This window comes from Chrysemys picta, chromosome 17 (genome assembly GCF_011386835.1).
Source record: "Chrysemys picta bellii isolate R12L10 chromosome 17, ASM1138683v2, whole genome shotgun sequence".
Classification (NCBI taxonomy): Eukaryota; Metazoa; Chordata; order Testudines; family Emydidae; genus Chrysemys; species Chrysemys picta.
In genome coordinates, this window is record NC_088807.1 from 16442416 (window position 1) to 16466817 (window position 24402).

Consider the following 24402-nt stretch of genomic DNA (forward strand, 5'->3'; position numbering starts at 1 on the left):
TTATCCTTTTTGGTTTCCCTTTCCCTCTTTCCTCCCTCCTTTCTCCTCTTCTCTTGCTTCTTTTCCCCCTTTCCCCGGCTTCCCTCCCTCTACCAAGGAGGGGTGTGTGTGGAGTGTGGATGGGGTGGGGGGTGCTCTCATTGCGGGAGGTCCTCACAAAGAGGTGGGGCTGGATCTGAGAGGGATCCCCTCTGATGGTGACTTGAGCCGTCCTTTGTGACATCTGGTGAGACCTCTCAGCCTCCCTCCCCTCAGAGTCTCAGTGCTGATTGGCCGAGCAGGGGGTTATCAACAGTGAGGAGACTCAGGTCCTTTTGGTCTCTTTTCAAATCAGGCAAATAAGTCACAACCAATCCAATGTATGGGATTAATCTTGCTGCTTCTCTCCATTAATTATCTCTTATCAGTTCATGATTTCCTCTAATGTTCTAGGTCTTCTAAAATACTTGTTGAATAATTATTATGAACCACTGTTGGTCTGTTGCTCACTTGAGAGCACTTTATTCTGATCAGTCACTGTATGAAATTCTAGATGTGACAGATAGGTTGAAAGTCAGGAGCAGTGTTTCCTCTAATTTTTTGGGTCCCCATGTGCGGAATGAATTCTGTTGTGTGCACCAATGTGGAGGTGAGGTGTGACACATCACCTGTATATTGGTGCACATTACAAAATTCCTTCTGCACCTGGACGGTGTGTGGCAGGGGTGAGGCAGAAGGATTCGGAGTGTGGGAGGGGACTTGTGGGGGGCAAGGGTTGGGGTGCAGGGGGGTGAGGGCTCTGGCTGGGGGTGCTGGCTCTGGGGTGGGGATGGGGATAAGGGCTCAGGGCTATGGCCGAGGGTTGGGGTGCAGGGGGGTGAGGGTTCCGGATGGGGTTGTGGGCTCTGGGGTGGAGCTGGGAATGAGGGGTTTGGGGAGCAGGTTGCCTGAGAGAGAGAGGACCCCACCCAGCCCTCTCTCCCCACAGCAGCCCAGGGCCAGATGAGAGGGCACCTGTCTCCTAGGCGCAGCAGCTCTGGTGTGGCTGGGCTGGGGGAGGGGACAGGATATATTTTTCCTAAGTCAAAAGCGGAAAGGGAAGGAGTTATGCTTCAGTTTTTACCTCATAAACTTAAGTCCTGTCTAACCTACAAGATGCTATGGGAATAAGACACCATGTCATGTGTTGACATCACAAGAGCAGAGGCTGTGAGAACTGCAGCAACCGAGAGGGCAGGGGATTTAGAGTCAGATTGTTTCAAATGCTGCATTTGTCGGCTGACATTAAACAGCAACGCTTAGCTAACAGAATGGAGAAAGGAATTCTCTGCTAAAGATTCAACCTGCCCCTTTGGCCAACTCCACCCCTTCCCTGAACAGAGTGTGCTCAGAACAACACCCCCCAACACACACACACACACAAGCCCACAGGTGGGCACCCAGCACAAAGCAAGGGAGGGGGTTGCTTGGCTTGTTTTACTTTTTACTTTGCAGAAGGTTTTTTGAAAAGCATTTTCTGCTCCTGTTCCCCATGGTGAGGAAGCATATGGTTGTGGGGAAGGGAACTTGAGAGCGGTGGAGCCAGGGCAGTGGGGGGAATTTCCGGAGGCTGAAGAGGGCAACGGGGGGCTGAAGCTGACCAGGTGCGGTGCGGGGAAGGGAACAGTTTGGGGAGGCTGAACAGGGCGATGGGGGGCAGTTGGAGGAGGCTGAAGGGGGAGATGGGGAAGGGGACATTTGGGGGGAGGCTAAAGGGGGCAATGGGTTGAAGGAGGCTGGGGCAGAGAGGCAGTTGGGGGGGCTGCTCATCCCCATGGGAGGGGAGGAGGAAGAGGAGCTGCCCTTGTATCAGAGGCTGTTTCCTATTAGAACTTGCAACTTCACTGTTCCTGAGCAGGGTCCTGTGATCAAAGGGGAACTAGTTGGGTTCATGGAGGACAGGTCCATCAATGGCTTAGCCGGGATGGGCAGCGATGGTGTCCCTAACCTCTGTCTGTCAGAAGCTGGGAATGGGGGACAGGGGATGGGTCACTGGATGATTCCTGTCTGTTCATGCCCTCTGGGGCACTTGGCACTGGCCGCTGTCAGCAGACAAGACACTGGGCTAGATGGACCTTTGGTCTGACCCAGTCTGGCCGTTCTTATCTTCTAATGTACTTCTCACATGCTCAGTAACATCTGCAAGTTGCTGCCCTCACGCTCCATCAAAATCTGATCCCTGCAATCAAAGGCAGGGAAAATCCCCCTGAAGGGGGGAAATTGGAGGTGAGGGATGGGCAGAGGGACAAAACTGGGACAGGATCAAGGGTTCAGATTGGGGTGGGACTGCCCTGCCAGGTAGGTGCAGAAGGGAAAACCCCCAGATAGAGGGAGGCAGAGGGGATAAAAGTTACCACGGGTGGGGGGAGCCGTCGGCAGCAGTTCCAAATTAGGGTGTGGTGGAGGGTAGAAGGACTTGTGTTCCTCACTGGATGGTCCATCTCAGCACCCCCTCCCCAGGGCTGTGGTGTTAAAGGCCCCGGGTGGCCCAGTGCCCAGCTCTGCTCTAGCTGAAATGGTGACTGAGCTGCCAAGGGAGACTTGATCCAGGGAAATAGTTTAAACCTCCCTGCTCCCCCCATCATAAAACAAACTGATGATCATCAGTTCATCACTTCACCACTGAACTGCCCAGTGCCTGGCTTGGAGATGGGGGCAGGAGGAGAGAAACAAGAGTGAGATTTCAGCATCTCCAGGTAGGTCCCACGGCTCCAGTAGCCCCAACAAACACTGTGGGGTTTTAATTCATAGCTGTTGTCCGTCTTGGGGAGACCTTGGTGCACCTGCGGGGGAGGGTGTCTGACGGGGTTGGTGGTCTGGCTCGGGGTCGGGGGGTGGCACAGCTGGGAGGTGGAGGGGTGTGTGTGGTGTGGGAGGGTAGGGGAGGAATCGGTGTTGTGGGAAAGGAGAGGGGGGTTGTTGGCAAGGGGCGATTGGGTTGTGCGAATGGGGCCTGGGTCTGGGAGGCGCCTGGGGGAGGGAGAGGTTATAGGGGACTTGGATCGGGGGCTTGGGTCAATGGCATGGCTGTGGCTGTTGGGCTGGGAGGTAGTGAGGGGCAGTAGCATGGCTGCCCCCAGGGGGACACAGCATGGCTGTGGGGGGTTGTGGGGGGAGGGGCTGTCGGGTGGCACAGCTGGGTGGGGTGGCTGCACCCTGGCTTGGGGCGAGGAGGACAGTCGGTGGGGGATTGTGGAGTGGTGGGCCACACTGGGGCCTGGGGGCTTGTGGGGGGAAGCCCCATGGGGCTGTGGGCGGGGTAGTGGGGTGGCACCAGGCCACGGTTGTTGGTCGGCCTTGGGGCATCTCTGGCTGTGTGCACCAGCGGGGGATGGGGGGTCTGTCACCCACTAGGCGTAAGTTGTGGCATCGAGTGATCTAGTGACATTTTGTATCTTCATTTTTATTTAAAAACACAGCTCGATCCCCTCGGTCCGGCGCCTTTGAAATCCCTGGGCCCCTGGGCATGGACCCCTTGGCCCCACGTCCCTGCTGGGGGCCGGGGGTGATGCCACAAGACATGAATAAGAGCCAGACACCCCGTCCAGACCCAGGGACTCCAGCTCGCCAGGGCCCAGGAGGCGCCGGGCAGAACGAGCCGGGGCCCAGCCCAGCAGCAGGAATGAATTGCGGGCGCTGCCTTGCCAGCCCCCCGGGCCTCGGCTGCTGCCTTCGGGCCCCCCCGAGCCCTGGCTGCGGGTGGGGGAGGGACATTGCCACTGCCCGCCCCCCCGAGAGACTCTCCCCGGGCAGAGACTCCGGCCCAGCCCCCCTGACTGGGACCCCGAGCCCCCCCGGCAGTGCCCCACGTGGGGAGAAGGGGAGACCTGCCCTTCGCAGGGAACTGCTCCTGGTGCAGCCTGTGCGGGGCGGGGGGCCCAGGCTGCTCCCAGCGGGGCGAGTCCCGGCCTCGGGCATAGGGAAGCGGGGGTGGGGGCGGGGCAGTGACATGTGGGGAGCCGGGGGGAGGGTGCAGGGTTGTGGGAGGGGGCATGAATTGGGGAACAGGGATGCAGGAGGGGGGTGAGCAGGGATGTGGGAGGGGGCAGGAAGGGAGAGGGGGAAGGGTGATGTGGGAGGGGGCGGGAGAGGAGTGACGGTGGATGTGGGAGGGGGCAGTAATTGGGGAACAGGGATGTGGGAGGGGGGTGAGCAGGGATGTGGGAGGGAGCAGGAGGGGGAAGGGGAATGTGGTGGAGGGGGAGGGGGGTGACCGGGGATGTGGGAGGGGGCAGGAATTGGGGAACAGGGATGTAAGAGGGGGTTGACCAGGGATCTGGGAGGGGGCAGGAGGGGGAAGGGGAATGTGGTAGGTGGCGGGAGGGGGGTGACCGGGGATCTGGGCGGGGGCAGGAATTGGGGAACAGGGATGTGGGAGCGGGCGGGAGGGGGATGATTGGAGATGTGGGAGGGGGAGGAATTGGGGAACAGGGATGTAGGGGGCAGGAGGGGGCTGGGGGATGTGGGGCGCTGGAGGGAGGCTGGGGGAACACACAGGTATCGGGGCAGGGTGAGAATTCTGGGGCTCAGGGGAGCTGAGCTGGACTAGAGGGAAACTCTGAGTGTCCGATAAAGGGAAGAAAAGGGGGGCTGTGGGGGAGGGGCTGTGGGGGGGCTGGAGGGAGACTATGGAGCAAGCAGAGACTGGCTGGGGAGGGCAGAGCCAGAGGGCAGGAGGAGGGAGGGGGATGGGCAGAGATACAATGGCAGCTCCCCCAGCCCATGGGGTAGGAGATTGGGAGGGGCTGCCCCGCCCAGCAGCCACTGGGAATCTTTTTCCCTAGACATGGTCAAACCAGGGATATCAAAGGTGAACCAGGAAGTACTGGGTTTACTGGTTTGCTTACCGGTTAACCGGACCTTGCCAGTTAACCCCGCCGACCGGCCAGCCCCCCTGGGCCAGAGGAGTCCCGGCCGCAGTGGGCTGGGGGGGGTGGGGCAGCCCCACGCCGGTGGGCAGGCAGGAGCCCGGACAGAGCCACGCTGGAGTGGCTCCAGCCCTGTCTGCGGCAGCCATGGTGGCTTGGAGCAGACCCTGCCGTACCTGGTCGGTGGGACCCCAGCCCCGGCTGCCCTGTGCCGGCCCGCTGGAGAGACCTGAGGTAAAACGGTTAACGAGTTCAGTGATATAATTCTAACCGGTTAATCGTTTTAACCAATATTTACATCCCTAGGTCAAACAATCATGGTGGGGGGGGGGGGCATCAGACTTCCCGCTAAGGGCTCAGAATTTGCAAATATCCCCCCACCCCGTATGCGCGCACACGCCCCCTGCTCCTAATTTACTCTTTGTTTGGTTAAGACAGTCTCATTATTTGGGGATCTTACTCCTGGATGATAAATGTTTGGGGCTGACAGGACTGAACAGGGTCCCTCTCCGATTTCTGTGTCAACCAGAGTCACCGCTAGCAACAGCAGGAAGGGAGTTCACCTCCCAGTTGTTTTGGTTTGATTCTGGTTCAGTTCCATTCAATACGTTTGGTTTCATTTCTGGTTCAAGGGCACTGAAAGAAACAAAAATAGAAGTTCAGTTACTGGTTTAAATCCTATTTCAAACTTAGTGGAGGTAAATCCAGCTGCAATTCAATATTGGAAACTGTTTGGATTTTTGATTATTTATTTATTTGGTAACTTTAACTTTACATGAGTTTCCCTAGTGTTTTTGTGTTGTCAAATATACATGATTATTTTTTCCTAAACAGTCTGTTTGAGAAACCTAAAAAACCATATTTAAACATTTGCTTTGTCATACAGGCCCTCTGCAGTGAAAGGACACATTGGAGGCCCGGAAATTGTCTTTTGACGCTCACGTGTGTTATGGAACTGCCGGTATGAATTTTGCTAGTTGATTTAGCGTGGGCGTGACATTTTTCAGCTGTTCCCAGTAGATCAATATGTTTTCTTTCTTATGGAGACGTGGCCCATCTGTGAATGAATCAGGAATTGGCCCAATCCTTTTTTGAGCTTTCCATCATCCAGATATCGCTTCCTTTTTAGAGATTTCACAAGCGTTCAGAAGACATTCCAATTCATCTTTCAGTTTCAGACGTGTCTGACATTGATTCTCTGATATCATTATTTCTGACTCAAGCATTTCCATCTTCATCCACTTTTTGGTGTCATGAAATTTTGCCTTGACTTTGTCCTCTGCTGACAGTGGGGGTTGATGTCTAGGATAAAGATATGTGTGTGAGAGAAACAGATCTCTCTGGGGTAGGGGTGGGTATCAGACAGTGCCGCGGAGGGGGCTGGCGGGAGGCTTCAGCGGGGAAGGGAGTTTGGAGCTTGAACCCTGCCTCAAGTGGGGCAACTGGAGGGAGGAGCTGCCCCAGGGGTGGGGATGATGGGAGGAGGCATGTCAAGGGGAGAGGTTTGGGCAGCCATTACCTTTGTCCTTGGACTTGAAGAATTATTATGAACTTCAGGGCCCAGGGAGCATCCAACCACTTCTCTCCCCAGGGGTATCTCAGAGATGGATCATCTACCTCTGGGCCTCCTTCTGCCTCCCATGCTGTGCAGGCAGTTCCCAAGGTTTCCCTCTCCCTCCCTGCTCTTTTGGGCTGGCCCCCTTCTCTTCTTATTGTTCTGGGGCCATCACTAGCCCGCTACTCTGTTGTCTTCTCTTCAAATGAAAATAAGATCTCTGTAGGTTAATATTATTTTTTTTATATAAAGAGCTTTAAAAATGCTGAATCTTTCTTTTAACTGGTAACACACACACACACCACCCTTTTTTTTTTTTTGGTTCAGTTCTGGTTCAGTCGGTAGAACAAATGCATGGGTGAGATTCGGTTCTGGTTCATGTACGAAATCCCGGGTTAACTGGGTCTCCGGTTCCGCTATGGGTCCAGAGGGGCAAATGAGATCAGCATCAGCCTGACTGTCCCTGGGGGCTGCGGGGGCAGCGCAGGGAGGCTCGGTCGTTAGCTGCCCCCAGCAGAGGCTCTGGTCATTGCTCAGGCCGAGGAGTCGGTGTCCGTCTCTCTCTGAGCTCAGGATACTGGAGCCCTGGAGCTCGCAGGGCTTCCTGGGGCAGATGCTGCTGCCTCTGCTGGGATCTGGGGGCCTGGGCTGAGGAGCTGCTGCTGCCGAGTGGGGTCTGTGCTGGGACAGACCATCTGGATGATCCCAGACCAGCTGTGCCCAGCCAAGGGGGAACTTTCTCCTGGGTCTGGAACTATCCCCCGGGGGCAGCCCTGGGCTCTGCTGGTATCAGCTCCTGAGCCAGGGACTGCAGGTGATAGGAGAGATCTGGGGTAAGTGCTGGGGCCTGGCTGGAAAGTGACTCTGCAGAAATGGCTCCTGCTCACCCCATCTCTGCCCCGAGTGTCTGCGCGGCGCAGAGGTGCTGCCCCAGCGCCCCCAGGCTCACCCCCGTTAGCAGTGGCTGTAGCTATTGGCGAGGAAACGCCCACGGGAATGCAGGACAGTGACCGGCTCTTCGTGCAGGAGGGAGAGGGGAAAGACTGGACGGGGCAGCTGGAGCAATCAGTGCGGAGGGAGGTTCCGGGCACCCAGCCTTACCCAGCTCCATTCCCTGCAGGCCCCCAGGGCAGTGACTTTCCTGGGAGAGGGGAGGGGCAGAGAGAGGAAAAGCCAGTTCCTGCCCCTGCCTGGTCCCTGCGCTGCTGAGGGAATGGGCTGTTCTGGGGACAGTGTCGGGGGATCCCCCAAAGCGGCTCCTTTGATTCTGCTCTTTTCTGGCGTTTGGCTCGGAGACTCTTTTCCTGGGATAGTGTAATAGCGTCTGGTGGGTTTAGTCCCAGGGGAGAGGTCGGGTCTGTGCTGTAATAGCGTCACTGAGGCTTCTCCCAGCATGGCAGAGTCTAGAGTGTCTGTCTACAGAGACAGAGCCTGGGGGAATCGGGGTGTGAAATGGACTAACACTCATTCAGAAACCTCACGAACTTCCCTTCTCACCCTGACAGGCTGCAGAATAACGACCCCATTTTGCTCCAGACCGTCCCATCCTCCTAGGGGCTGGGGCAGGGAAATGGCTGTGGTGGATCCAGCTCAGGTAGGGGATTTGGGGGAGCTGCTGGGGAGGGCTGTTGTAGCGGGGGAGGGTCAGGAAACACTCAGGCTGAGGTTTGGGGGGACAGGGACTGATAAACCTGCTGGGACATGCTCAATCTCTGGCCTGGTTTATGAACAGACCCATTGGGAGCGTGTGAACATTCCCCCATTGCTGAAACTGGAAACACCCCCCTGGACAGGGCTGGGAAACCAAAGCAGAGCACTGGAGCCTGAACCCCCTAGGCAGAGACTGCAGTGAATACAAAGGGGCGGTGCTGGGATTCCTGTCCCTGGTCTCTGCCCAGAGCTCTGTCTCCCACATCACCCTGTGCCTAGTAGGTGGGTGGGAAATGAGAAGCCCCTGCCCTCCTCTGTCTGCTGGGAGGGACAAGGAGCGCTAAAGGCTGAGCTAGCCAGGCTTGTTGAAAGCCTTTACACCTCCCCCACAAGGGCAAGGAGGCAGGGAGGCAAAAGAGAGGCCAAAAAAAAAAGTCCCAGGTCCCCTTCCTCTTTTTCTCCACGGCCACTGCCTGCCAGCAAGTCCTTTTCCTTGACCCCGCTCCTGTGCCGTGGGCCCCTAAATCGCACCTAGACAGCCAGCTGCATCCCAATCCCCCATGCTGAAGCCTCCCTGCCAAAGTCCTGCACCTGGCGCCACATCTCGCTGGGAACTCGACTTCTTGTGCCCAGAGAGTCTCTGCCCCTCAGTAGATGACCCGAGAAACAGTGTCCATCCCCCTTTTCTAAAGAAGGTTTGGCGAGGCTTTTCCCCTGTGGCCTAAGGGTGAAGGCAGCTGACTTTAGATCAGGCAATTGAGGGGTCAAGTCCCTTCATGGTTGTGCTTGCTTAGTTTTCCCTTTGTGCCGAAATTCCTGCTTTCTTCAGGCCTGGAACCTCTTCTTGGCCGCTCAGGCCCATGCTCTGGTTTCAGCTAGAGCCCCAGGACGCAATTGGGGCCTAGGGCATCACAAAGGCTAGAGCGTGAGCCTTAGTTGCTTCCAGGCCAGCCTTTGCCATTCCTGACTTGCCAAAGAAAATGGGCGGATGCCCAGGCTAGTGTGCAGAGCAGTTTCCCTCTTCCCAATGTGCGCCTGTCCCTCTGCTTGAGGGGGCTGCTAAATAGCACCTTTGGAGCCCGGCTGTTTCTCTGCTTCTCACCAGCTGGGGAACATCTCCTGCCCCACTGGGAAATGAGCAACCTTGGAGCGGGAATGGTAAGAGGCCCCAGCAGCGGGGCTGGCCCTGCTCTCCTACCGTCTTCTGATGTTGGCCACAGAGCATCAGCAGCTGCCCCCCATGCTGGTCTGCGGATGGCCTTTCAGTGGGTGTCTGGTGTGCCAGGGAGCAGGCTGGCTGGTGTCTTTGTGGCTGTCTGCAGCTCACGCGCAGGCACGGTCCTCCCCTCCTCTTGCCCCCCCCTCGGTTGCTCTGTGGCTTTTAAGCCTTCCCTTGGAGCTGTCAGCACCAGCCGCCTCTGCTCTAGGAGCCCGGAGGAGGAAAGTGTGCTGGGCTCCGGCCTGGGGCTCTTCCTCCCTCCTGCCTATCAACCCTGGGCCTGGGCCTCCTTTCGTTACGCGCCATGTGGGCAAGAGTCAAAGCGTGGCAGCAAGTGCAAGGGCCAAGCTTGTGGGCATCTGGTGAAGCTGCGAGAATCGCAACCCTCAGGACTGCAGCATCTCTAGCCAGGGTGTCGAGTTCTAGGGCCCGGCCCATTGCGGCCATTCCGTCAAACCAGCCAGAGCGAGGACCTGGCACCAGTGGGCGCTAGTCACCCGGCAGGAGGGGAAAGACTTGCTCTTGCACAACTCAATAGAAGGAAGCAGAGCTCCCAGGGCTTGGCCACAAGCCAACAGGGTACCCGGTGGTCCCATGGAGAGTTGAAGTGAGATGGTAGGAGTCAGACTCCTGCATGCTGACCATTACACCAGGGGAGGGTGGGGAGCAGCTGTGTCCGGTGCAGGGCATTTGGAGTCCGGGGGCTGCGGCAGGGACGGTGGTACCTGGGCTGCTGCTGCCCCCAGCCAGGTCTGTACTGGGGAGAGAGCTGCATTAATTAATATGGAAATATACCTATCTCACAGAGCTGGAAGGGACCTTGAAAGGTCATCGAGTCCTGTCCCCTGCCTTCACAGCAGGACCAAGTACCGTTCCTGACAGATTTTTGCCCCAGATCCCTAAATGGCCCCTTCAAGTATTGAACTCATAACCCTGTGTTATGCAGGGGGTCAGACTAGATGATCAGGGCTGGCCTTAGAGCCTTTGAAACTATGAATTTCTGAACCTAAAGATGGCTCTAACTGCTAGTGTGAAGGTTGCTGCTCCTGTCCAAGAGGAGATGCTTTGTCTGAGGTTTCTTGGGGAGAGGCACCAGGATCCCTGTTCCCTCTTTCTCATAACCTTCCTTGGACAGAGCACATCACAGGTTCTCCCCTTTTGGTCTCTAACAGGAAACCTCCATCCACCAGATCTGTAATTCCTCCCATCCTCACACAGTCGCTGGCTACATTTCCTAGCCTGACTCTCACCCCATGGATCTCACACCTCCTCTGCCATTGGGCAGACATGGAAACAGCAAAGGTCAATTTCTATTTTCTTTGGTCATTGCCTGAGTCTAGTTGCAAAACTGCTTCATTATTAACCCCACTCCTTTGTGCACAGAATGTTGGGACTCTGGGAACAGATGGGGCCAAGCTGAAAACCAATAAACCTCTGTTCCCAGAGAACCCAGGAAAAGGAACAAAAGATTGTCATCGAGAAGGTTTGAGGGCCTGGAAGGATGGATTTGCAGTTGCAAATATGTTGACTTATTCTCAACTATTTCAATATCTGGAATTTATTAGCATGGGGAAAACAATCAGTAAACTTTAAATGAAGAATTTCCGATACTATTTATAACATCAAGTCAGAAGTTGGGCCACCAACACAATAACAAAGAAATCACACCGAGACGCATGACCAATGTAGGCTACAGTTTATTTAAACCCCTTTCCTGGAAAGGAATTGTAGGGGGGAATTTACACATCTATTGTATATAGCCCAATGGGGGTATAGTAGACTTTGTAGAGAGTTTTGAAGTCTATCTCCATGAGATTATTTCTGAGAGAACTGCCAAGATGACAGCCAGGGGATGGGAGTGGAGCTGTATCATTTTCAATAGCTTAAGATTTCTTTCTTCTGCATTATTTGATCTCATTTATGTGTGTTTCAATCATGTAAACAGATAGATATTGTCTCAATACACATACATTAGCCAATCATTACGTGAGACAAAAGGTTTAGATTCACAACTTGAAGGCAATGAGTGAATTAGAACATAACATAACATAAGAACGGCCGTTCCGGGTCAGACCAAAGGTCCATCTAGTCCAGTATCCTGTCTACCGACAGTGGCCAATGCCAGGTGCCCCAGAGGGAGTGAACCTAACAGGCAATGATCAAGTGATCTCTCTCCTGCCATCCATCTCCACCCTCTGACAAACAGGGGCGAGGGACACCATTCCTTACCCATCCTGGCTAATAGCCATTAATGGACTTAACCACCATGAATGGATCCAGTTCTCTTTTAAACGCTGTTATAGTCCTAGCCTTCACAACCTCCTCAAGTAAGGAGTTCCACAAGTTGACTGTGCGCTGTGTGAAGAAGAATTTCCTTTTATTTGTTTTAAACCTGCTGCCTATTAATTTCATTTGGTGACCCCTAGTTCTTGTATTATGGGAATAAGTAAATAACTTTTCCTTATCCACTTTCTCCACATCACTCATGATTTTATATACCTCTATCATATCCCCGCTTAGTCTCCTCTTTTCCAAGCTGAAGAGTCTTTAATCTCTCCTCATATGGGACCCGTTCCAAACCCCTAATCATTTTAGTTTCCCTTCTCTGAACTTTTTCCAGTGCCAGTATATCTTTTTTGAGATGAGGAGACCACATCTGTATGCAGTATTCGAGATGTGGGCGTACCATCGATTTATGTAAGGGCAATAATATATTCTCCGTCTCATTCTCTATCCCCTTTTTAATGATTCCTAACATCCTGTTTGCTTTTTTGACCACTTCTGCACACTGCGTGGACATCTTCAAAGAACGATCCACAATGACTCCAAGATCTTTTTCCTGACTTGTAGCTAAATTAGCCCCCATCATATTGTATGTAAAGTTGGGGTTATTTTTTCCAATGTGCATTACTTTAGGGGCAACTCCAAGGGAAATACTATTTATGGTGATATCAATCTAAATTTTACATGAGTTTTGTTATCTTCCCTTTAGGTTCTATCCATGGAAATTCACCCATACTCGTCTGCTGAAAGATAAAATCATGGAAATCTGCCTCCAGAGAACGTGGAAGGCTGACGCAGACGGGGAACTGAAAGATGCCCACATTCAAATCAAAACGGGATGTTGAGAACTGACTGTTGTAACGCTGGCCCCCACCAGTCCCTAGGACAGGGGTGGCCAACCTGAGCCTGAGAAGGAGCCAGAATTTACCAATGAACATTGCCAAAGAGCCACAGGAATATGTCAGCAGCCCCGCATCCACTACCCCCCTCCAGCCCCAAGCACCTCCCGCCCACCGCCAGCCCCGCCAATCAGCGCCTGGGAATCTGGGAATTACCTTCTGTAAAAACTCATCTTCTTTCGAAAACGTGTGGAAATAGCTGATTCAAGAAGTTGTTGACAGATGGATAGTACGCGTCTATCAGCAGCTCCTTTGGTCACCAACCGCTGTCAACCAAGCCAGTTGGCAGACTGAAAGCAGGGCAAGAATGCTGAAGCAGAACATTCTTTGCTGTTGGGATACGTGACATCACAATAAACTGATACAGAAACACACCTGGACACTCACCCAGAGAGACACGAACCCACAGAAGCTAGTAACATTTACAACATTGAGAGATGCACCCAAAATCTCTAGGAATTTTGATTTGGGGGAGGGGATCACAGGTGCTGACTGCATGGGTGCTCCAGGGCTGGAGCACCCACGGGGAAAAATTAGCGGATGCTTAGCACCCACTGGCAGCCAAGCTCTACCCTCCCCCCAGCCCATCTCCCGCTAACCAACTCCGCCCCCTCCCTCCCAGGGCCTTCTCCCTGCCACAACAAACAGCTGTTTGGCGGCATTCAGGACGCTCCCAGTGGGTGGGGGAGGAGCAAAGCCGTAACTCACCCAGAGACATGATTTTATGAAAAGGTTCGGAGGCCCAGAAACACGTAGAAAATGTTGGAAGGCCCTGTGGGAAGGAGCAGAGCGTTGGGCCTGTGGGGTCGATACGATGACTCAGGGGAAGCTCTTTGGGGCAGGGAGAGCTTTGTGTGGCTGGGCAGGGCCTAGCAGAATGGGGCCCCGGGCTCAGACTGACGGCTGTGCAGCCAGTGGCAGTACAAACAAATAACAATGGGGGGGGGGAACAAAGCGACACATCTAATCGTTGGGATTTTACACAAAGACCTTTCAGAAGAGCCCCAGGCAGTGTCTGAGCTGGCTCGGATGAGGCAGCAAGGGGCAGCGCAGCCTGAGGCAGTGAAACTGCCAATCCCCCGGGAGCAGTGGAAGCAGGCCCAAGCCGTAGCAAAGAGCGGTTCCTGCGGGAGACGGGAAGCAGGCAGATGGCAGCTCTGTGGGACAGAGAGTGTCTGTTTGTTCTGTATGTGGACGGCACCTGGCACAATGGGGCTGGTCCCTGACTGGGGCCTATACCCAACGCTAATAAAAGAAGGGGATTTGTTGGATTACTGGCGAGCTCTGAATCCCCTGAGTCCACAGGTGGCAGGTGACGGGGCAAGCCCTGGACAGACGGGATCTGCCCAGCCAGGGCAGCATGTGCAGGACGGGGAAGGGGAAAGGCCATTGGGAGTGTTTCCGCAGAAGCAAAGAAATCGGGAAACCAGCCCAACCATGGCGGAGTGAGGCTGTTCCCTGGGCTAGATCTTCACAGACAGCAGTCATGGGCAGGCTGGGAGGGATGGCCTGGATTCACTTTGGATTGGCTCCAGTGTAAATGAGACGAGAATTGTCCCAGAAGGGCCCAGGTACAAGAGTGACAGACACTGTAGGTTTAGCCTGTGAATAAAAAAAATTAGGTTCATTATAAAACAGTAAAATAATCCCCCTGCTCCCCTTCTGCTGGGTGACCCCAAGTCTGACCTTGTACCTGTCCATGGGGCATCATCACTGAATGGGGGAGCTGTTAACGAGGCACCACAGGGATTGGCTGTAGCCCCCTCACTATTCAACTTTGTAATTAACCATCTGGAAGTAAATATAAAATCACTGCTGATAAAGTCTGTGGCTAGCACAGCTTGGAGGAGTGGTAAATAATGCTAATGACGGGGAGTTGTACAGAGCAGCCTGGATGGTTTGGTAAACTGGGATTAGTAAAACAAATGCAGTTTAATACAGCCAAAAGCCAGGCCCTATAGCTGGGATCGGAGGTTGGTGGCCACACCTAGAGCCTAGGGAACCGTAGCCTGGAAAGCAGGGACTATGAAAAGGATTTAGGGTCATAGAGGACAAACAGCTGAACCTGAACTTCTGTGAGCTGCTTTCAGGTTAAGCCTGCAGCTTTGGGCAAGTAATTCAGACCCTGGGTCTGTGTTGGAGCAGACGGGCGTGTCTGTCTGAACAAGACAGGGTTCTGGGGTCCTGAGCTACCAGGGCAGGAAAGCAGGGGCAGAAGTAGTCTTGGCACATCGGTTGGCAGCTCCCAAGGGGCTTTCTGTGATCCAACCCGTCACAAGGGACAAAACACTCCAATCCCTCCCGGTGGGAGGAGCCAGGTTTGCTCTTCAAATTCTGTCCTTGGTAAATGTCCAGGTCTGGGAATGTCCAACAACAGCATTTCTAATGGGAATCTGGCTGCAGAACAATTAAACTGCTGACAGCTCCTATGCAGAAGGGGTGGGAATTCAGTCATAGAATCATAGAATATCAGGGTTGGAAGGGACCTCAAGAGGTCATCTACTCCAACCCCCTGCTCAAAGCAGGACCAATTCCCAACTAAATCATCCCAGCCAGGGCTTTGTCAAGCCGGGCCTTAAAAACTTCCAAGGAAGGAGATTTCACCACCAGTCTCTGTGTTCTGTCAGTGCAGCTAGAGCAATAGGAAAAATGTCACCCGTCACTGTAGCAACTGTCTACTCCAAAGTACTACAGGAGCATTTTAAGTGTAGACAGCCTGAGAGTGAGACCAGATCTACCTCCAGTTGGCACTAGGGATGCACCAGCACTGAGACTATAGCAATGACAACAGTTCAATGCTTCCAGAGTTGGCAGGATTCAAACCTACATGGGAAAGCCCCAAGGGATCTCTAGTCCAGCACCTTAACCCCTCAGCCACAACTATCTGATGGCCACTAGCATCCCTACACTATGATTCTCTTCTCAGTGAATTATCATTTCACATTGTTTGCTCAGACCAGCCTCCCCAGCCCACTCACTGCTGTGTGGGACTGTAAGTGTGTCCATTGCTGGACAGCAGGAATTCCCGCCCATTTCCCCTCCGGCTGGAGCAGGATTGGAGTGTGTTTGTGTTAATGACATTGTTGTAGATTGTTGTTCATTCCCCACCTTGACAATTCAGACAGTCCCTTTCCCATTCAGATCTCCAGCACCTTGTTCCAATAGCACGGGTCAGGTTTTCTCTGGGGCACTGACATGTTTCAGGGGGTTGGTGAGTGAGCTCAGCCTTGCAGTCCCTCCTTGATGAGGCGGGGCAAGGGTGATCAGTTTTGTTGGGTCAGAAAGTTGGCAACCCTAGATCCAGGGGAAACAAACACCCAACGAGGCTGGCCAGGGGCAGGACATCAGCTTGGAGGGGAGGGGTGGGGTGGGGGTGGAAGCGACATCACAAAGGCCTGTTGCAGGAACTCAGCCTATTGGGCAAAGGTGGTGGGGAGGGGGTGACCTCACAGAGAGACCCTGACATCAGCCAGGCAGGACAGAGGTGCAGGGCCAGGCCAGTCTCTGAGACCCCCCCGGCTTTGCTGCCACAAGTCTCCTTCGCGAGGTCTCTCCTCCAGGACTGAGAGAGAATTAGGATTCACGGATGTGAGCATGAGGAGGAACCTCTGTGGAGTTTTCTCCTTGGAGCCCTGATCCCACCCCATGGCAGCCGAAGACCAGGTCTCTTCCCTTCATCTCTCTTGGTGGCTTGAGCCTGGACACAAGCCCAAAGTCCTCCCTCCCCCCCTCCGCCCTGGGTGCTATCGCCCGGATCCTGGAGTCTCTACCCAGTTGTGAGAGACCAGAGCCCCAAACCCAGAGCTCCCCATCCATCGATCAAGCCTGGAGCCCTGCGCCCATCCCCACCCCCGGGAGTTGTTTTGGGAGATGCTACACACCTATGTAGGGCCCTATGAAATCTCTTTTATTATTGGGGATTTTCCAATTTAGTATTTTCTGAGTTTTGTCCTTGCCATTTCTTAAAAATTAATTCCATCTTTATGGTTTTTGTGTTAATCACAATTGTTTGATACACTGACCACAGTTAAGTGGCTTTACTTTAAATGCACACAAATGTTCAGAAATGGCTTGCAAGGGAAGAAACTGATTTTACTAAAAGAATCCTACAATTTAAACAAAACTTCCTGCAGATGCCCAGTGTACGGTAAAAGTGACATTTTTAACTCACCTTTTAAAGTAGCCGTTAGTAACACGACCAACTGACATTGCTGAACAGTGACACTACAGTCCACAGCAGTGTGTGTGTGCATGGGGGAGGGAGGTTATGGGGGGAGTGGAGTGTGTGTGTGTGTGTTGGGGAGAGTATGTATGGGTGTGTTGGGGAGTGGGGGAGGAGTGTGAGTGTGTGGGTGGAAGTTTATGGGGCGCAGTGGAGGTGAGTGTGTGGGTGGGCGGTGTTTGTGGGTGGAAGTTTGTGGGGGCAGTGGAGGTGAGTGTGGGGGTGGGTGGAAGTTTGTGGGCGCAGTGGAGGTGAGTGTGGAGGTTGTTGGAAGTTTGTGGGCGCAGTGGAGGTGAGTGTGTGGGTGGGGGTGTTTGTGGGTGGAAGTTTGTGGGGGCAGTGGAGGTGAGTGTGGGGGTGGGTGGAAGTTTGTGGGCGCAGTGGAGGTGAGTGTGACTGTGTGTGTTGGGGTCCACTAGGCATAGCTACCAGGTAACTCGGGAGAGTGGAAGGCCACAAGTGCCGATGAAGCTCTTTTGCTCTGGGCCTATCTGAACCCCCAAACTCCATCTTGGGAACTCTCACCTACTTCTATGCTAACTGTTTACATGCTCTGAAGTAGGTTGAAGCAGAAATGTAATGTCAGCTTTTTAGCAGATGGCTGCAGTTTCACTCACACTAGCAGAAATAATAGAGATAAGAAGCGGGGTAGTTAGTTTGCAGGCGTCTAACTCAAGGTCGCAAAGATTGAGAAAGTTTTCTCACAAGCTTATGTAGAGCTTATTGTAACAGTTGTCTGGAAGGGAGGGGTAAGGGGGAACAGCCAGACAAAGAGATGTATGCAAACAGTTTGGAGTATAAAAGGTAAAAGTTATTTGTATTTGTTGCACTGGATTTGAGACATGATGGTCTCCTAGTGCCATTTCAGAGCTCTGAAATAAACTTGGCTTGCTTTCTCCCCTCGGTGTCTTTATTGGTGCCAAGCACACCGGGCGACGGACCATTGTTGTCCCCTCGAGCCCTTTAGGGCAGCCAACATGTGTGTTGGGGCAGTCAGGAGGCCGGGGGAGCTCGAGCTGCCTGAGCAGGGCTGAGCTGAGGGGAGAGGAGCAGCCCAGGGAGCCGCGCGGGGGGCAGAGCAGCAGCAGCCGTGTCGGGGAAGAGTGGGGCTGGGGCTGGAGCCCTCTGGAGCCAGGTGCGGGGAGCAGCTGGGCAGAGTGTGGGGGTCCCTGGACAGCGGGCCCCACCAGTCAAGAGGCCTTGCAGGCCGCACTGGGAAGGGTATTGTAACCCCCGCGGCGGGGGAGGGGCCCTGCCATGTAGACCCTGAGGGCGTGTGTCCACCGCCAGAGCGAGTGTCCGACCCGCGGCGTCCCTGCAGCACAGCCAGGGCCTGGCCAGGGGCCTGGGACGTGTGAGGGACAGACTGTGAACTGCCCTGACATTCCAGCCACAGCTGTTTGGGGTCCCCCGTGCCACAGAGCGGGGTGATGGCTTTTCCTTTCACCTTCCCCAGTTTCTCCTTATTTTTAATGACTTGCTGTTTAATAACTTGTGTTTGCTTTGAACTATATGCGATGATCAATGGGTCAGGGAAGCGTCCGGAGCAGAGAGAGTACCCCGGAATGGAGACACCCAAGCCCTGTCCTAAGTACAACAACCAGATTGGGGGTCGAGCCCCAGGAATCCTGGGCCCAGCCTTGTCTGGGTTACGAGGACTCTGCCACACGAGAGTAGAAGGGGTGTCCTGGAGTTAGGCGGGCCTCTGGGTGAAGGGAGTGGGAGCGAGGACTCAGATCCTTTCGCCAGCCAATTCCACGGGGGTAGTGTATGAGTCAGGAAAGGTCCCCACGATAGCAGGACCATTCCCCCGCTTACATAGGCCTGGACACAGAATGCCTTTAGCTGTGGATTGCACTGCAGATCTGATTGGCTGTAAATCCTGGATACCTCTGGCAACATGAGACCACATGAACTGGTCCTTTCCTATGGTCTGGCTCTGGTGAGGTAAGACTAAAAGGTCTTTTCACGGTTGGACCAGGACAGACTCTGGGGAGTGCATTATTCTCCTCAGCACTTCCATTCTGTAGTGCCCTGACAGCAAGATCCCAGGTGAATGTGTGGGTTACTCTCCTTGGCAGGGTCAGGTTTTCTGTTCAGTTTTTAATGACTGAAATGCTTTTCTCTTCTTTGTAACCTAGGCACACGTTTTGAGTGTAATCGCAGAGCGGAAGCAGAAAATAGTCACCATTCCCCGGAGATGCCCAGCTAAAGTGGGAACTTTTCAGCAAGAGCTCCCTGCTGATTCACACATGCATGTAGACAGCGTCCATGCGGATGTCTGTCTGTGAGGTTTCTCTGTCTGTTCTGTCAAATGTTTGCCTACTTGTTTTCTGGCTGGTGCCGGCTGAAAGGATTTCGTATCCGAGGAAGGACGTATCCTCCTGGTTAGCAAACAAACAAAGCAGCACATTTCATGTCCAGATTATATTTGGTCGTAAATCGACATTGTGATGGTTCCCCACCAAGGAAAGTTACCCCGTCTTTAGGAAAATGACTGAAGTACGAATGCCAAACACAATTCCAATAGAGGATTCAAAGCAAGGTTTTCTGCATGGTGATTAAAGGCTTTATTTAAATCAGTCCACCCTGAGGTGAGCAATTAAGAATTGTTATCTTCACTGAAGGCAGTTGAGGTCTAAGCCCTTGGTTCTGTCTGAATGGAAATTCGTTCCATTTACTAATCCGGTTTCAGGAGCATTGTGTGGGGTGCAAGGAGAGGCCAGTGCCATGAGGACAGACGGCTTTGGATGTAAAGGTCGCCGGCAGCACCTGTAACACCTCCCCCCAAACGTGCCCTCGCTTGTCCTGGCTCTGGAGCTGCGGCTGGAGCGGGGCTCGGGTCAAACCCTTTGGCGCTGAAGCCCAGTGTTGACATCTCACTCTCGAGGGCCCAGACTGACCCAGCCACAATCCCCGCGCGGGGGGAGGGGGCGCGAGCTCTGTCTCCCGTGGCTGTGGGGAGCGTCTCGGGGAGAAGCGGATGCTGGCATTGGGATTTTACACAAAGACCTTTCAGAAGCGCCCTAGACGGTGTCTGAGCTGGCTCGGATGAGGCAGCAAGGGGCAGCGCAGCCTGAGCCAGTGAAACTTCTGATCCCCGAGGGAGCAGTGGAAGCAGGCCCAAGCCGTAGCAAAGAGCGGGTCCTGCCGGGAGACGGGAAGCAGGCAGATGGCAGCTCTGTGGGACAGAGAGTGTCTGTTTGTTCTGTATGTGGACGGCACCTGGCACAATGGGGCTGATCCCTGAGTGGGGCCTGTACACAATGCTAATAAAAGAAGCGGATTTGTTGGGTTACTCTAAATCCCGAGTGGAAAGGTGGAGGTGACAGGGGCAAGCCCTGAACAGATGGGATCTGCCCAACCAGGGCAGCATGTGCAGGACAGGGAAGGGGAAAGGGCATTGGAAGTGTTTCCACAGAAGCAAAAGAATCGGGGAACCAGCCCAACCATGGTGGTTTGGTAAACTGGGATTAGTAAAACAAATGCAGTTTAATACAGCCAAAAGCCAGGCCCTATAGCTGGGAACGGAGGCTGGTGGCCACACCTAGAGCCTCGGGAACCGTAGCCTGGAAAGCAGGGACTATGAAAAGGATTTAGGGTCATAGAGGACAAACAGCTGAACCTGAACTTCTGTGAGCTGCTTTCAGGTTAAGCCTGCAGCTTTGGGCAAGTAATTCAGACCCTGGGTCTGTGTTGGAGCAGACGGGCGTGTCTGGCTGAACAAGACAGGGTGCTGGTGTCCCGAGCTACCAGGGCAGGAAAGCAGGGGCAGAAGTAGTCTTGGCACATCGGTTGGCAGCTCCCAAGGGGCTTTCTGTGATCCAACCCGTCACAAGGGACAAAACACTCCAATCCCTCCCGGTGGGAGGAGCCAGGTTTGCTCTTCAAATTCTGTCCTTGGTAAATGTCCAGGTCTGGGAATGTCCCACAAAAGCATTTCTAATGGGAAGCTGGCTGCGGAACAATGAAACTGCTGAGAGCTCCTATGCAGGAGGGGTGGGAATTCAGTCTCTGTGTTCTGTCAGTGCAGCTAGAGCAATAGGAAAACCTCACCAGTCACTGTAGCAACTGTCTACTCCAAACTACCAGAAGAGTATTTTAAGTGTAGACAGCCTGAGAGTAAGACCAGATCTACCTCCAGTTGGCACTAGGGATGCACAAGCACTGAGACTACAGCAACGACAACAGTTCAATGCTTCCGGAGTTGGCAGGATTCAAACCTACGTGGAAAGGCCCCAAGGGATTTCTAGTCCAGCACCTTAACCCCTCAGACACAGCTACCTCATGGCCACAGGCCTCCCTACACTGTGATTCTCTTCTCAGTGAATTATCACTTCACATTGTTTGCTCAGACCAGCCTCCCCAGCCCACTCACTGCTGTGCGGGGCTGTAGACAGGACGAATTCCTGCCCATTTCCCTTCCGGATGGAGCAGGATTGGAGTGTGTTTGTGTTAATGACATCGCTGTAGATTGTTGTTCGTTCCCCATCTTGACAATTCAGACAGTCCCTTTCCCATTCAGATCTCCAGCATCTCGTTCCAATAGCAGGTCCGGTTTTCTCTGGGGCACTGACATGTTTCAGGGGGTTGGTGAGTGAACTCAGCCTTGCATTCAGTCCTTGATGAGACGGGGCAAGGGTGGTCAGTTTTCTTGGATCAGAAAGTTGGCAACCCTAGATCCAGGGGAAACAAACACCCAACGAGGCTGGCCAGGGGCAGGACATCAGCTTGGAGGGGAGGGGTGGGGGTGGCCGTGACATCACAAAGGCCTGTTGCAGGAACTCAGCCTATTGGGCAAAGGTGGTGGGGAGGGGGTGACCTCACAGAGAGACCCTGACATCAGCCGGGCAGGACAAAGGTGCAGGGCCAGGCCAGTCTCTGAGACTCCCCTGGCTTTGCTGCAGCAAGTCTCCTTCGTGAGGTCTCTCCTCTAGGACTGAGAGAGAATTAGGATTCACAGATGTGAGCATGAGGAGGAACCTCTGTGGAGTTTTCTCCTTTCCTACCATTGATTGTGCCAAAAACAACCTTCCCTTTTACAAGGTAAGAGGACCAGAGAGGTTTGGAACCTGTTCAGTCTGATCCCCCTGGTGCAGGCAGCATTCTAGGCCCAGAAAACACTGGTTTAAGGTGGCCAAATTTGATTTCCTGCCTAGGACTTTGACACTTGGAATCCCTGGGGAAATTGGGGTTTATCCTTTTTGGTTTCCCTTTTCCTCTTTCCTCCCTCTTTTCTCCTCTTCTCTTGCTTCTTTTTCCCCTTTCCCCAGCTTCCCTCCCTCTACAAGGAGGGGTGTGTGTGGAGTGTGGATGGGGTGGGGGGTGCTCTCATTGCGGGAGGTCCTCACAAAGAGGTGGGGCTGGATTTGAGAGGGATCCCCTCTGATGGTGACCTGGGCCGTCCTTTGGGACATCTGGTGAGACCTCTCAGCCTCCCTCCCCTCAGAGTCTCAGTGCTGATAGGCCGAGCAGGGGGCTATCGCCAGTTAGGAGACTCAGGTCCTTTTGGTCTCTTTTCAGATCAGGCAAATAAGTCACAACCAATCCAATGTATATGATTAATCTTGCTGCTTCTCTCCATTAATTGTCGCTTAGCAGGTCAGGATTTCCTCTAGTGGTCGAGGTCTTCTAAAATACTGGCTGAATAATTACTATGAACCACTGTTGGTCTGTAGCTCACTTGAGAGCACTTTATTCTGATCAGTCACTGTATGAAATTCAAAATGTCACAGATAGGTTGAAAGTCAGGAGCAGTGTTTCCTCACATTTTTTATGTCTGTGTGCGGAATGAATTTTGTGATGTGCACCAATATGTGCAATTTTGTTATGTGACACATCACCTGAATATTGCTGCACATCCCAAAATTCATTCTGCACATGGATGGTGTGTGGCAGGGGTGAGGCTGAAGGGTTCGGAGTGTGGGAGGGGGCTGAAGTGGGGCAGAGGTTTGGAGTGTGGACTCTGGGTTGGGGCTGGGAATCAGGGGCTCAGGGCTAGGGGAGAGGGTTGGGGTGCAGGGGGCTGAGGGCTCCAGCTGGAGGTGTGGGGTCTGGGGTGGGGCTGGGAATGAGGGGTTTGGGGAGCAGGTTGTCCCAGGGAGAGAGGACTCCCCCCAGCCCTCTCTCACCACAGCAGCTCAGGGCCAGGTGAGAGAGCACCTGTCTCCTGGCTGCAGCAGCTCTGGTGCGGCTGGGCTGGGGCTGGGGCTGGGGGAGGGGACAGGATTTATTTTTCCTAAGTCAAAACGGGGAAGGGAAGGAGTTATGCTTCAGATTTTAACTTATAAACTTTGGTCCTGTCTAATATATAAGATGCTATGGGACAGCAACCGAGAGGGCAGGGGATTTAGAGTCAGATTGCTTCAAATGCTGCATTCGTCGGCTGGCATTTAACAGCAACGCTTAGCTAACAGAATGGAGAAAGGAATTCTCTGCTAAAGATTCAACCTGGCCCTTTGGCCAACTCCACCCCTTCCCTGAACAGAGTGTGCTCAGAACAACACTCCCCCCCCGCCCTGCCCCCACACACAAGCCCACAGCTGGGCGCCCAGCACAAAGCAAGGGAGGGGGTTCTTTGGCTTCTTTTATTTTTACTTTGCAAAAGGTTTTTTCAAAAGCATTTTCTGCCCCTGTTTCCTATGGTAAGGAAGCAAATGGTTGTGGGGAAAGGAACCTGAGAGTGGTGGAGCCAGGGCAGTGTGGGGAAGGGGGCTGAAGGTGACCAGGTGCAGTGCAGGGAAGGGAACAGTTTGGGGAGGCTGAACAGGGGAATGGGGGGCAGTTGGAGGAGGCTGAAGGGGGAGATGGGGGAAGGGGACATTTGGAGGAGGCTGAGGCAGAGAGGCAGTTGGGGGGGCTGCTCATCCCCATGGGAGGGGAGGAGGAAGAGGAGCTGCCCTTGTATCAGAAGCTGTTTCCTATTAGAACTTGCAACTTCACTGTTCCTGAGCAGGGTCCTGTGATCAAAGGGGAACTAGATGGGTTCATGGAGGACAGGTCCATCAATGGCTGTTAGCCGGAATGGGCAGGGATGTGTCCCTAACCTCTGTCTGTCAGAAGCTGGGAATTGGGCAACAGGGGATGGGTCACTGGATGATTCCTGTCTGTTCATTCCCTCTGGGGCACCTGGCACTGGCCACTGTCGGCAGACAGGACACTGGGCTAGATGGACCTTTGGTTTGACCCAGTCTGGCCGTCCTTATCTTCTAATGTACTTCTCACATGCTCAGTAACATCTGCAAGTTGCTGCCCTCACGCGCCATCAGAATCTGCTCCCTGCAATCAAAGGGAGGGAATATCCCCCTGAAGGGGAGAAATCGGAGGGGAGGGATGGGCAGAGGGACAAATCTGGGACAGGATCAGGGGTTCAGACTGGGGTGGGGGACGGCCTGCCCTGCCAGGTAGGTGCAGAAGGGAAAACCCCCAGATAGAGGGAGGCAGCAGTTCCAAACTAGGGTGTGGTGGAGGGTAGAAGGACTTGTGTTCCTCACTGGATGGTCCATCTCAGCACCCCCTCCCCAGGGCTGTGGTGTTAAAGGCCCCGGGTGGCCCTGTGCCCAGGTACCGCAGCTCTGCTCTAGCTGAAATGGTGACTGAGCTGCTGAAGGAGACTCGATTCAGGGAAATAGTTTACACCCTCCCCGCACCCCCCTGGGCTCTGCTGGCATCAGCTCCTGAGCCAGAGA